The sequence below is a fragment of the Argentina anserina genome, chromosome 3, assembly GCF_933775445.1.
Source record: "Argentina anserina chromosome 3, drPotAnse1.1, whole genome shotgun sequence".
NCBI lineage: Eukaryota > Viridiplantae > Streptophyta > Magnoliopsida > Rosales > Rosaceae > Argentina > Argentina anserina.
The window spans coordinates 9517288-9531127 of NC_065874.1; the positions used below are offsets into that span (position 1 = coordinate 9517288).

At 40.6% G+C, this 13840-nt stretch overlaps 1 pseudogene; it reads left to right on the forward strand.

The window, feature by feature from the left end:
• Window positions 1-1350: 1350 nt before the first annotated feature.
• Window positions 1351-6797, forward strand: LOC126786996 (disease resistance protein RPM1-like; annotated as a pseudogene).
• The last annotated feature ends 7043 nt before the right edge of the window (window positions 6798-13840 follow it).

The window sequence follows — 13840 nt, forward strand, 5'->3', positions numbered from 1 at the left end:
TGTCGCCCAACCCTTTTCCTTTCCATCCCATATTCCCCTCCATAGCCCAAGGCCGCCTCCTACCCTCCTCAGGCTCCCTCACGCGCCGCCTATGGCGGCGGTATCCTCACCACCCCCTCCTCCTCCTATCCAATTCAACCAAAATTTCACAGACAAGCATCTCAACAATCAATTCAATCACACCCTTACCTAATTCGTGCTTTGGATCCACCAGAGTGTCGCCGGAGGTGCTAGAACCAGGCGGCGGTGGATTTGACCAGAGGGCGAGGCGGCGACTTGATTTGGAGTTCCGATCGCTTCACAGATTGCGCCACGGATGGGGAGTGGTGGAGTGCAGCGATCACTGAGTGCTTGTGTCACCGGAGAAGCAACTCGGACGGTGGAGGAATCGCGGGCCTCTGGTTATCGTGCGAGAGCTCACGGCGGCAAGGGGAGGCATGTCGACCTTGGGGTTTGATGCGGAGGGTTGTGCGATGCTCTAGAGGTCGGCGGTGAGAGCCACGGTGGCTTGGATCGGGAGATCGCCGGAGGTGATTTAGAGAGAGAGAGAGAGAGAGAGAGAGAGAGAGAGAGTGTGTGTGTGTGTGTCGGGGAGGGCTGCGGGGAGAGGAGAGAGAGAAAAATGAGGGTTTCTGAAATTGGAAACTCTAATTCCAAATTTTTCCTTTTTATACCATTTTCCAAAATCAGAAATTAACTTCAATCGTTAATAACTTTCACCTACCACGTCCGATCAAAACGCATGACATGTTCGCGAACTCATATCGATGAGCTATACAACTTTCATGAAGGAAGTTTTCGGAAATGAGCAACGGAGTAAAAGTCGACTCCCGCATCACAGAAACGTAACGTTTTTCTTATTCAGATTTCCGAAAACGGTTTCGTTTTCGGTTTTACAACGTTGCGAAGTGAAACCAATGCATTTTAATAAATTTTACAACTTATTAAATTCTAAAAATTCAAATAATTAGTTTCGGAAAATTCGGATTATTAGTTTATTACACATGAGTCTGTACCGCCGATCTTTAGCGATATATATATTGTACATGAGTCAGTGAAACAATTCCAGAACCCTCAATCTGAACGGTATATATATTGCACCGGCAATCTTTCATTCTTTCTAGCCAATTATACATCCATTTCATTCACTGACCCCTTTTTCTCTTTCTCCATTAATCTCTCCCTGTCCAAACCCTCAATCCAGCGCGATCATGGTCACATGAATCTTTGCTATCAATTTGAGTTGTTAAGTAGTTCAAGTTCTCGGGTCGTGTCTTTTGCTTGTGGAATTTGAATTGACGAAGAAGCAATTTTCTGGAACTTGAAGGCTTGTCGCCTCTCCTCGATCAAATGGCTGAAATTGCCGGAATTGTCGTTCCTGGTTCACTAGCCTTAACTGACAAGGTGCTAAACATCGTCCACCAAAAGTTTCACGGCCAAACTAAAGTCAAAGATGATGTTGAACAGGCCCAGAAATATTTGAGGAGGATGAGAGAGTATCTAGCCGAGTAAGCCGACTCATCAAAAGATAGGGATGAGGGTACTCGAGGGTTTCAGACTCGAGTAAGAGAAATCCAAGATTTGGCTTATGAAATTGAGGATGCTCTCGACAGGTTCATGCTTCAGGTTCCTAATCAGATCCACAGCAATATTGCCTCTCAGACGATACACAATACTGTTCATTATGCCAAACAGGAATGCAGGCAAGAAGTTGTCGGCAGAGATTAATGGTATTATTGAAAAAATTAAAGATAGTTGGATTCCCGCACTAGATTCCTTTCATAGCCAAGATCCACCAGATCCATGAAGAAAAACTCGTGGCACAGTTGATGGAAGAAAGTTCAAATCTTTCGACGATTTCAATTGTAGGCACGGGCGGTTCGGGCAAAACCACCCTGGCAAAGATGGTTTTTAAGGCCACTTTATGGTTTTTCAGCTGCCAAGTTTGGGTTGATATGTCGCGTTCATGTGTACTCGATGAGGTTTTGCTAAACATTCTAAGCAAAATTGAGGCGAAAGGGCAGAAGGAACCGGTCACTCCAGGAGAAACTGATCATGCAAGAGTGAGACGACTTCTGCAACAGAAACGGTTTCTAATTGTTTTAGATAATGTATGGAGTATAGAAGATTTGAAATGGATTGTAAATCCATTGCCAGATAGTTCCAATGGCAGTAGAGTAATCATAACTACTCCCAAGTCAGATGTAGCAAGAACCTTTTCCTTCGAGTTATATGTTCATAACTTGAGTGGAGGGCTACCTAGGAAAAAAGCTTACTACCTGTTCTGCAAGAAAGCTTTCCAGAGCAGTGGAGGAAGTTGTCCACGAGAGCTCGAGGGTTGGGCTGAGATAATCTCGAAGAGGTGTGAAGTAGGCCTCATTATTTAGCCCGCGGATCCAAAAAGTCTGTAGAGGCCCGCAAGTCCGATGGGCTTTTACCCGACCCGACCCGTAAAAGCCCGTCAAATAATAAAATATTATATATACATATTTTATTAGGTTTAGAATAAAACTATCGCATTATGAAACAACTATATGAATGAAAATTCTCGGGATCGATTGACATCAGTCGATATGATTTATATATATATATTTAGTGACCATGTAAAAATTTCATCAAATTCGGACTTCGTTTAACAGTTGGAATTTCCGGTAAATCAAAAACAACACTAATATGTCATAAGAGAAGACCCATTACCAAAATGCGAACACCGAAAACCGTTTGCATATCTGAAATCACCTAATTTTTGTCACCGATTGTGTGCGGTCACACCAAGGAAACGCATTTGGCAAAGCCCCGGTCAATCATGATTTTAATATGTCAAAACACATTTTTTTGTTAACCGAAGGTACGGACGGTCAAACAATATCCAAAATGGACGAAATTTTTACGGGTTCCCTAAATATATAAACTGATCACATCTGCTGGTGTCGATCGACCATAATTCAGACTGGAGTTATCGATCGCCGAAGTGTCCACTAATGTATCATAAACTTTATATTAGGTTTATAATAAAACTATCGCATTATGAAGCGACTATATGAAGGAAACTTCTCGGGATCGATCGACACCAGTCGATATAATTTGTATTTATATTTAGTGACCCTGTTAAAATTTCATCAAATTCGGACCTCGTTTAACAGTCGAAATTTCCGATAAATCGAAAACAACACTAATATGTCATAAGAGAAGACCCATTACCAAAATGCGAACACCGAAAACCGTTTGTATATATGAAATCACCTAATTTTTGTCATCTATTGCGTGCGGTCACATCAAGGAAACGCATTTGGCAAAGCCCCGGTCAATCAGGATTTTAATATGTCAAAACGCATTTTTTTTGACCGAAGGTACGGACAATAAAACAATATTCAAAATGGACGAAATTTTTACAGGTTTCCTAAATATATAAACTGATCACATCTGCTGGTGTCGATCGACCATATTTCGAACTGGAGTTATCGATCGCCGAAGTGTCCACTAATGTATCATAATCTTTATATTAAGTTTATAATAAAACTATCACATTATGAAACGACTATATGAAGGAAACTTATCGGTATCAATCGACACCAGCCGATGTGATCGGTATATATATATTTAGTGACCCTGTAAAAATTTCATCCAATTCGGACCTCGTTTGACCGTCGAAATTTCAGGTAAACCGAAAACACCACTAATATGTCCTAAGTGAGGACCCATTACAAAGAAGCGAATGCCGAAAGCCGTTTGCATATCGGAAGAAATTTTTACGGGGTCCCTAAATATATATACCGATCACATCTGCTGGTATCAATCAACCATATTTCGAACTAGAGTTAGCGATCGCGTAAGTGTCAACTAATGTATCATAACCTTTATATTAGGTTTAGAATAAAACTATCGCATTATGAAACGACTATATGAAGGAAACTTCTCGGGATCGATCGACACCAGCCGATGTGATCGGTATATATATTTAGTGACCCTATAAAAATTTCATCCAATTCAAACCTCGTTTACTGTCAGAATTTTCGGTAAATCAAAAACACCACTAATATGCCCTAAGTGAGGACCTATTATAAATATGCGAACGCCGAAAGCCGTTTGCATATCTGAAATCACCTAATTTTTGTAACCTATCATGCGTGGTCGCATTGAAGAAATCTATTTGGCAAAGCCCCGGTCAATATGGTTTCAATATGTCAAAACGTCTCTTTTTTAGTTGACCGTTGGTACAAACGCTCAAACCATGTCCAAAACGCACGAAATTTTTACGGGTTCTCTAAATATATATACCGATCACATCTACCGGTGTCGATCGACCATATTTTGAACTGGAATTGTCGATCGCCGAAGTGTCAACTAATGTATTATAACATTTACATTAGATTTATAATAAAACTATCACATTATGAAGCGACTATATGAAGGAAACTTTTCGGAATCGATCGACACCATCCGATGGGATCAGTATATATATTTAGTGATCATTTTAAAATTTCATCCAATTCGGACTTCGTTTGACCGTCGGAATTTCCGGTAAACCAAAAACAACACTAATATGCCATAAGGGGGGGGGCCATTACCAAGATGCGAATGCGGAAAACTGTTTACATATTTGAAATCATCTAATTTTTGTCACCGATCGTGCGTGGTCACAACGAGGAAACTCATTTGACAAAACCCCGGTCAATCCGGTCAAACCATGTTCAAAACGGATGAAATTTTTACAGGGTCCTTAAATATATATATCGATCACATCTATTGGTGTCGATCGACAATATTTTGAAACTAAAATTTATTTGTGACTTTTTTTTAGAATGTTTTTTAATAATTCTTTTATTGTTTCAATGCCTTAAATTAGAGTATTATATTTTTTTTAATATAAGACCCGACCAGTTCCGGTCCGTTTTAGGTGGAAAGATTTGAATCTTCGTATTTGTGAAAATACCTGACTCGACCCGCCACTTATTTAACTTTACTAAGACGAGTCATAGTGTGAAGGTCTCCCCCTTGCAATATAAGTTGTTCGTACTTTACTTTCCACGAAGCCAAAAACTACAGTTGAGTGGATGAATTTCCATAACAGCCTCAGATCAGAAATTATAGAAGACTTGAGTCTTTCGTTATCAGCCGTATACTGCAGCCAAGATACAAGGATCTTCCAACCCATCTGAAACCATGTTTCTTATACTTAAGCATTTTTCCTGAAGACTACTCTATTCGGCGTCAGAGGTAATTCGTTTGTGGATAGCTGAAGGATTTGTGAAGACCAGAAGAGGAATGACAATGGAGTAGGTGGCAGAAGGTTATCTGAACGAGCTCGTTGGAAGAAATTTGATTCGTACCAGCTCCAGGGAAATTGACGGACGAGTAAGGAGTTGCCGTTTTCTGAACCTTGTTCGTGAATTCATCATTTCAAAAGGCGAGAATTTTATCAATACGACGTCTTTCTATTGATAATGCTGGTGACAAGTTGCTAGAGCATAGACGTAACTTCAATCATAATCGCACCCTTTTACTATTTCAGCAGAAAATTTCTCATTCACTGCTTACAAAGATAATTGAAAAATTCCCATGTATAAGGGTTTTAGATTTGCAAGGTGTGCTCTCGGAGGACTTCCCCAATAGTGTTCTTGTTCTCACACTAATAGAGTACTTGAGTTTGAGAGAAACCAACATTAAAACAGTTCCAAAGTCCATAAAGGATCTAGCACTCTTGGAAACCTTGGATCTCAAGCACACACAAGTCTCTACTTTACCAAAAGAAAATTATCAACTCCACTATCTGCGCCATCTTCTAGTCTATCGCTATGATGTCAAGAATTATGTGATGTATGGAGATGCCCAAGGAGTGGAGTTTGCTCAAAGCATAATATCTGCAACGAATGTTGGAGCTTTATCATCCATACAGAAGTTGTCACTAATTAAGGTGAAAAACAACAGAAAACTCATTAAAACCTTGGGAAAGCTGAAAGATCTTACAAAGCTGGGGCTGACAGATCTAGAAAGACATGATGGAAAAGAACTCTGTTTAGCCATTCAAAAGATCGAGCATCTTACAACAATTAATGTAAGATCAAGTACTGTGGACGAGTATCTTGAGTTAGATCATATGCAATCTGGATTCTCCCCCCCCCCCCCCCCAAAAAAAAATCTATTTAGAGAGATTATATATTATATTTGAAAGGGCGACTACAAAGGCTTTCCCAGTGGTTTCCCAACTGGGTTTCCCAAGCTTGAAAGTCTAGCAAAGATTGGTTTGAAGTGGTCAAAGCTATCTCCAAACGGTAACCCTCTGGAGTTTCTTGAAGAAAGCGGAGGATCTGCTTGGGAAGCTGACAAAGGGAGCGGCAACTGAGATGACACGCGCAGTTGAAGAGGCTTCGGCCAGCGCTGTGGAAGCGTTTAAGACGTCACCAGAGATGATGGAATACCTGGAAGGGTATTATGTCGCAGCCGTGGGCGACATGGTGGCGCAGCTTCAAGAGCTAGAGATGCTGGACCCGGTGGATTATTAGGTGCAGCTGAAGGGGAAAGGGTTGGAGGCGCCACCCATGCCGCATCAGGTAGTACCAGCCTTCTCGCAGCTACCTTCTGCTGCGGACGCCAACGCGCATGAGGAAAATGGTAAGAAATTCTCTGACTCTTCTTCTATTGGTTTATCTTGTGATAATGACAGGTCTGATTCTAATCCGAAGACTCCTTCTCCTCGCCCTCCCTCACAGAGCGCCAGTATGCACAGTCGTCGCAAGGCGAATCTGGGCAAACGGCGGACTCAGATACTGCGCAAGCAAACGACGCGGCCTGAGTAATACGGCGTAGTCCAAGCTGCGGGAGAGAAGCGGGAAGTGAGTATATCCGAAGAGATGGTGCCTGAGGAAGAATGAGGCGGGCGAAGTGGAAGAACCTCGTTTTGTACTCGACGCGCTCGGTTTAAGCGTTTTTTTTGTATTTATCTAGATTTTGTGTGTAATGGGCCTTGTGCCATGTTGTCGATCAATTTAATGAACTAAAGCCCTTGGGCTTTCAAAGTTTCTTGTTTCCTATGTGTATTGTTGTAGCAAACATCGTGTGATTGTACTTTATACTTTTGGCTACACGCTCAATACTATCTTTGTTGCACGCACAATGAAATAGTCTGTCGAAGGAATTTAATTGTCGTAGTGCTAGTGTGTACTGGCGTAGTAAGAATCAATGGTTTGAAAAATTCCTCATTTCATTGATAGCTTGGCCATAGCCGAACATTTACAAAGATAGCTTTGGCAGTGTGCCATAAGTACTTAAAACAGTTTAAGTCCCTATGTATGGGGCTACGCGCGAACCTTTGCTTGTAGTAGTACTTATGTTGTTCCATGTTCCAAGAGTGGGCTAGTCTTTCTCCGTACTTGTCTTCTAGGTAGTACGTGTTGGGCGCAATGATCTCCACAATCTTATATGGTCTTTCTCATCGTAGGTGTATTTCAGTAACCTTTGTTTAAACTATCTTTAGGACCCAGTTCCCGAGCTGAAGTGTTCTGCTCTTCACCCTAGAATTGTAAAAGCGTGACACACGCTGCTTGTTAGAAATGTTGTGGTGGTGCGCTGCAATGCATTTATCTTCTAAGAGGTCTTTGTCTAGTTGCATGTTCTCCGAATTGGTCTCGGGTTCAAACAGTGTAACCCGTTGTGTTGGTTGGATCACTTCGATGGGAAGTACTGTCTCTGTGCCATACATTAGACAGAAGGGTGTTTCTCTCGTGGCCTCTATTGGCGTGGTTCGGATTGCCCATAATATTTCGTCAAGCTTCTCGGGCCAAAGCCCCTTTGCATCATCCAACTTCTTCCTTAGGAGACATTTGATTAGTTTTTTGGCGGCCTCCATTTGCCCATTAGTTTTAGGGTGCGCGACAAAGGCAAATTTGAGCACAGTCTCCCTTGCTTTGCACCACCTGACTATAAGGTCATTATTGAACTGCGTGTTATTGTCCGTGAGGATGGACTCTGGTGTACCATGTCAATAAAAGATATTGCGTTGTAGGAAATGTTGGAACTTCTCAGTGTTATTGCAGCCAAGGGTGCAACTTAAATCAACTTGGAGTGATAGTCGATGCACACGATGACCCATTTGAATTGGCATTTTCCGACGATAAGTGGGCCGATCAAATCCATGCCCCAGAGGTAGTTGATCCATGGGCTAATTATGTATGTAGTGGTTTTGAGGGTTGTCGCGGTATAGGTCCATGTATTTGACATTTGTGGCAAGATCTGACTAACTCTTGTGCGTCCGTGGAAAGTGTGGGCCAGTAATAGCCTGTCCGCAATGTCTTTCCGGCTAGTGCGCGACTGCCGTAGTGATTATCACAGTCGCCACTGTGAATTTCTTGCAAGACCCATTTGCCTTCTTCAGTTGTGACACATCTTAAGCTGGCATTTAGATGTCCTTGGCGATAAAGTGTGTCGTTTTGCAAATGGTATCTCACCACGGGCCTCTTTAGCTGTCTTGTGGCATCCTTGTCTTCGGGTAGCTTATCATCACGTTTAAATGCTACAATCTCATCCATCTACGAGTCTTGTTGTTGTTCTATCTAGCATATCTCATGTAAGGTCTTGGAGATGGAATGATGGTGGAGCACTTCAACCCTAGTATCTTTATGGCATTGATGTGGCTGCACCGTTGCAAGCCTTGGTAAGGAGTCTGCCCTTGCGTTACTGGCCCTCGGGATCTGGGTGATGTGATAGAATTCGAATCGTTTCAATAGCGTTGTGACGTATGCCATGTGAGCTGCTAATTGCTCGTCTTTGGCGATGAAAGACCTTGTGACTTGATTGACTACCAACTGAGAGTCACTGAATACATTGATACTTGTTGCGCCAGTGCTGAAGGCCAACTATAGTCCTGCAATCAGTGCCTCGTACTCTGCTAAATTATTAGAGGCAGCGAAACTGAACTTGAGAGCGTACTCCAGCTCCAGTCCCCCCCCCCCCCCGGTCCGCTCAGAATGATGTCTGCAACGCTAGACTTGGTGCTGGCGCAGTTGGAACCGTCCACATGTAAACTCCATGGCAAAACTGTGGTGTTCGCTATGACACCGCTCGGTGCTGTACCGGAATGAACTATATCGGTTGTATTTCGGGAAATCATCTTCGCAATAGAATCAGCTACGGCCTGGCCCTTTATTGCGGGTCGTGGTTTGTACTCGATGTCAAATTATGTCAGCTCTATATCCCACTTGCTGAGGTGCCCCGAGTGCTTTGAATTCTGCAATACTTGTTTGAGATGTTAGTTTGTAAGCATGTGGATATTGTGAGCTAGAAAATAATGGTGCAGCTGTCTAGCTGCAACGATAAGTGCGAGGGCTAACTGTTCTAGTGTCGGGTTTCTTGTTTCTAGACCGTTCATGGCTCTGCCGGCGTAGAAGAATGGCAATTCTCTTGTTCTGTCCCGACGGACTAATGCACTGCATACCGCAGTTGTGGATACAGCGAGGTAAAGGTACATTGGTGCACCTGGCTGCGGGGTTGACAATAATGGAACTGCGGCGAGGTAGTCTTTTAGCCCCTGAAAGGATTCCTGGCAGTCCTGTATCCACTTAATCAATTTGCTCTTGAAACACCTTATTAGTTTGAAGAATGGTTCACATTTGTTGGTCAGCCTTGAGATAAATCGTGATAACGCCACAAGTCTTCCTTGAAGGGCCTCCACATCATTCTTAAGTACTGGATGCGCCATGTCCAGAATGGCCTACACTTTTTCCGGGTTTGCTTCTATGCCACGTTGGCTAACGATATAGCCCAGGAACTTGCTTGTCGTTACACCGAAAAAACACTTTTCTGGATTCAACCGCATCTTGTACTTTTTAATCATGTTGAAGATGGTTCTAAGGTTGGCCACATGGTCCTCAGCTTTGATACTTTTGGCCAACATATCGTCTACGTATACTTCAATCTCACTACCGATGTGCTTATCGAACATTTGTGTGACACAACGTACGTATGTAGCACTGCCATTCTTTAATCTAAAGGGCATGGCATTGTAACAATAAAGAGCTCTGTCCGTAATGAAGGTCGTAGCTTCATGATCTGCAGGGTTTATGCGTATCTGGTTGTACCCAAAGAAGGTGACCATCATGCTTAGCAACTCATGACCGGTTGTTGAGTCAATAACTTAGTCAATTCTGGGTAGAGGGAAGCTATCTTTAGGACATACCTTGTTCACATTTTTGTAATCCACGCACATCTGCCATTTTTCGTTGGCTTGACGGACCATAACAAAGTTTGAAATCCACTCTGGGTACTGGACCTCCCTAATGAACTTCATGCCCATCAAATTTTCGACCTCCTGGCGTATTGCGATACTTTTTTCATCATCAAAGCTGCAACGCTTCTATTTGACTAGATATGCAGAAGGTTTGATGTGTAGCTAGTGCATGATAATGTCAGGCGAGATGCCAAACATATCCTCGTATGACCATGCAAATACTTTCATGCTCTCTCCCAAGAAGTTGGTTAGATCCCTTTTTATTTAATAGGAGCACAAAGTGTAACGTTTTTAATATATATTTGCCCTATTCTTATGCTTTGTTTCATCTTATTTAGTTGTTTTAGGTTCGTATTTGTTATTTGTGTGTTTAAGTAGACCTATGCTGAAATTGAATGATTTGATGATGAAATTGTGCTAACTGTTAGAAATCCTTATTGAGCTAGGATTCCTTACTCGACTAGGACTCTACTTTCATATTTTCATTCTTTCATATTCCTTAATCGTCGATTTCTTTTCAGGTTAGACAAATTCTAGTTGGACAAGGAGTAGTGATGTCGTGATGCATTCCTATTAAGACAAGGAAATCATGTCCAAGTTGGATAAGGAGAGAAGAGGTTGGCCTAGCAATTCCTAGTTGAAGAAAGAGAGATGTTGTGCAGCCTATGTGTTTCCCAATTGAATTTGGTTTCCTACATCAAGTTGGATTTGGAGAATCAAAATCCATATTAAAGAAGATTTTAGCTTCCCAATCCAATTCTATCTCATACAAAGGACGGTAAATCTATGTTTGTGACTCCTATATATAGAGGCAAGTGATATTTTGGGGATAGTCTAGGCTATAGACTCTAAACTTAAGCAAATGAATGAGCTATCAACGAGTGTTTGCATTTTCTTATCCATTATCTCTTTTTAATTTTCATTGCTTATCATATTGTACATTGAGGGCAATGTAAGTTTTAAGTGTGGGGTGGGGTATACATCATTCGTTGTATTCTATTGTTTGATGTTTATGTGTTTCGATTTTGTTGTTTTGATTTTCTATTTTTAGTGTTATTTTTGGTTTTGTTTTTCGATTTTAAGTTGTTTTGTTAAGTTGTTTTTGTTTTGAGTCCTAGGTATGCCTTTAACTGTCTAGGATGAGTTGATCTTTGAATTTATGGTTGATAGATGATCATGATATTGAATTGAACTTCATTGTTATTTGATGGTTAATCGATGTGTAGATATTGTACGAACATGTAGTAGATGATGATTTTGATACTTAGGTACAGAATGAGCATGTTCCTTACTTGTTTGAATTCATGTAACCTATGTGAGTTTCGAGCCATACATGCTTTCTTTGGAGAGTTTATTCTATCGTTTCTTGGCTTTATAACCTCATTACATCTATTTTGATCAATTCGTATGCCATAGAATTGCAATGAACTAGAGAATGCTAGAATTTACTTTGTGAAACTTTTGAAGCTTTATGTCATAGCATACTCTGATTTTGAAAAGGATTGTTGGATCTTTTTAGGATTTCCACCATCTTAAGCCAAAAAGCCGTATATCCCTTTATGAGCTCTGCTTGGGACACCTTAGTTTTAACCTATTTGAGCCTACGTTAAGCTTTTTCTTTCATTACCAACATGTTATATTCTTCCTTAGTATAGTTATATCTTTACTTTGTCTTTGAGGCTTGGCAGAGCTGATTTTTGGATGTTAATATGGAGTGATGCTTTGATTCAAGTGTGGGGTTATGCTATGTATGTATGTATGTATGCCGTGAAAAGAGTATGAAAGTATGAGAAAAATTGATTGATGCCGTGAGAAAGAGAAAAGAAAAAGATATATACACGGTTTGAGAAAAAATGATGAAGAGATCTCGGCATACATGTTGTTTTTGTGAATTTGGATTTGTGATGTATTTGTTGAAGGCTCAATAATATTATACTCTAGCATTTGTTCGTTTTCACAATGTTTAAAGTGAAAGATTGATCCAACATGATGATATTTGGCATTGTTTTATGGAGTATGGAGACATAAGGTGGATGTTTTGCTCTGCTAAGTCTTGAGGATGACCTTTGTGATTCCTTCACCCTGAGAAAAATGATATATATACCGAGCCTAAGCCATCCCTTTATAAAGATTCGCATGATTCTTAAAATAAGTAGCTCTTGATCTGTGGAGTTTGTTTCATGAGTAAGCATGTGGTTTTAGTTCATTTGTGCATATGATTGGTATCTTTCATGAGGTTTTCGATTTCACTATGTGTTTATGACTCCTGTGTGTGAAAAGCTTTTAAGCATATGCCATGTTCTTGAGAGAAAAGATTTGGAGTGCATATCCTTTGTTTCTGCCATGTCTTACTTGTTAAACGAAATCCCATGTTTATTAACCATTGAATTCATCCTATCTATTTCGATTGAGTGTTATTCTTGATGCTATGAGTTTGAAGATCTCTAAGACAAAATTTTGAAGGCATTATAGGTTGTGTCGTTAGTTATAGTTGTCTTGGTCTTTGTTTGATTTATGATTTGATTTCCATTTTTAGTGTTTGCTAAGGAACTAGCAAAGTCTAAGTGTGGGGTTGTTGATAGGAGCACAAAGTGTGACGTTCTTAATATATATTTGCCCTATTCTTATGCTTTGTTACTTCTTATTTAGTTTTTTAGGTTCGTATTTGTTATTTTTGTGTTTTAGTAGAGCTATGCCAAAATTGAATGATTTGATAATGAAATTGTGCTAAGTGTTAGAAATCCTTATTGAGTTAGGATTCCTTACTCGACTAGGACTCTACTTTCCTATTTTTATTCTTTCTTATTCCTTAATCGTCGATTTCTTTTCAGAAAAGACAAATCCTAGTTGGACAAGGAGTAGTGATACCGTGATGCATTCCTAGTGAGACAAGGAAATCATGTCCGAGTTGGATAAGGAGAGAAGAGGCCGGCCTAGCTATTCCTAGTTGGACAAAGAGTAGTGGTGCCGTGATGCATTCCTAGTGAGATAAGGAAATCATGTCCGAGTTGGATAAGGAGAGATGCCGTGCAGCCTATGTGTTTCCCAATTGGATTTGGTTTCCTACATGAAGTTGGATTTGGAGAATCAAAGTCCATATCAAATAAGATTTCAGCTTCCCAATCCAATTCTATCTCCTACAAAGGACGGCAAAGCTATGTTTGTGACTCCTATATATATAGGCATGGCCTCACCATTCAAGCATCATCAACCTTGCGCACACACAAGCCAAAGATCTACCGAATTTCATACTCACCCTTCCAAGAAATCCTAAACCGATTCCACCATTCTCCACCATCATCCTTAGCCTTCAAGCACGCTTGTGAAGAGGTTCATTCCCCTAGAAGCCACGGCTACACCTTGTAGGATCGCTTGATTGATAAAGTGTAACAATGATTCTCTCTATGTTTAAATTCGGTTTTAGTTTTCTTGTTCTTGGTTGTGTATGCGATTTGTGTATTGTAACTTTGTTTCGATTTTGTCTATGAAAGAGCTACTTGATTCAATTTATATAAAAATGTGATTTCATGTTTTGGTTTTATGAATTTTCTGTTTTGGTTTCTGCCGTGTACTATCTATGAATGATTTCAATTTCTAAGTGTTATGATTATGCTTATA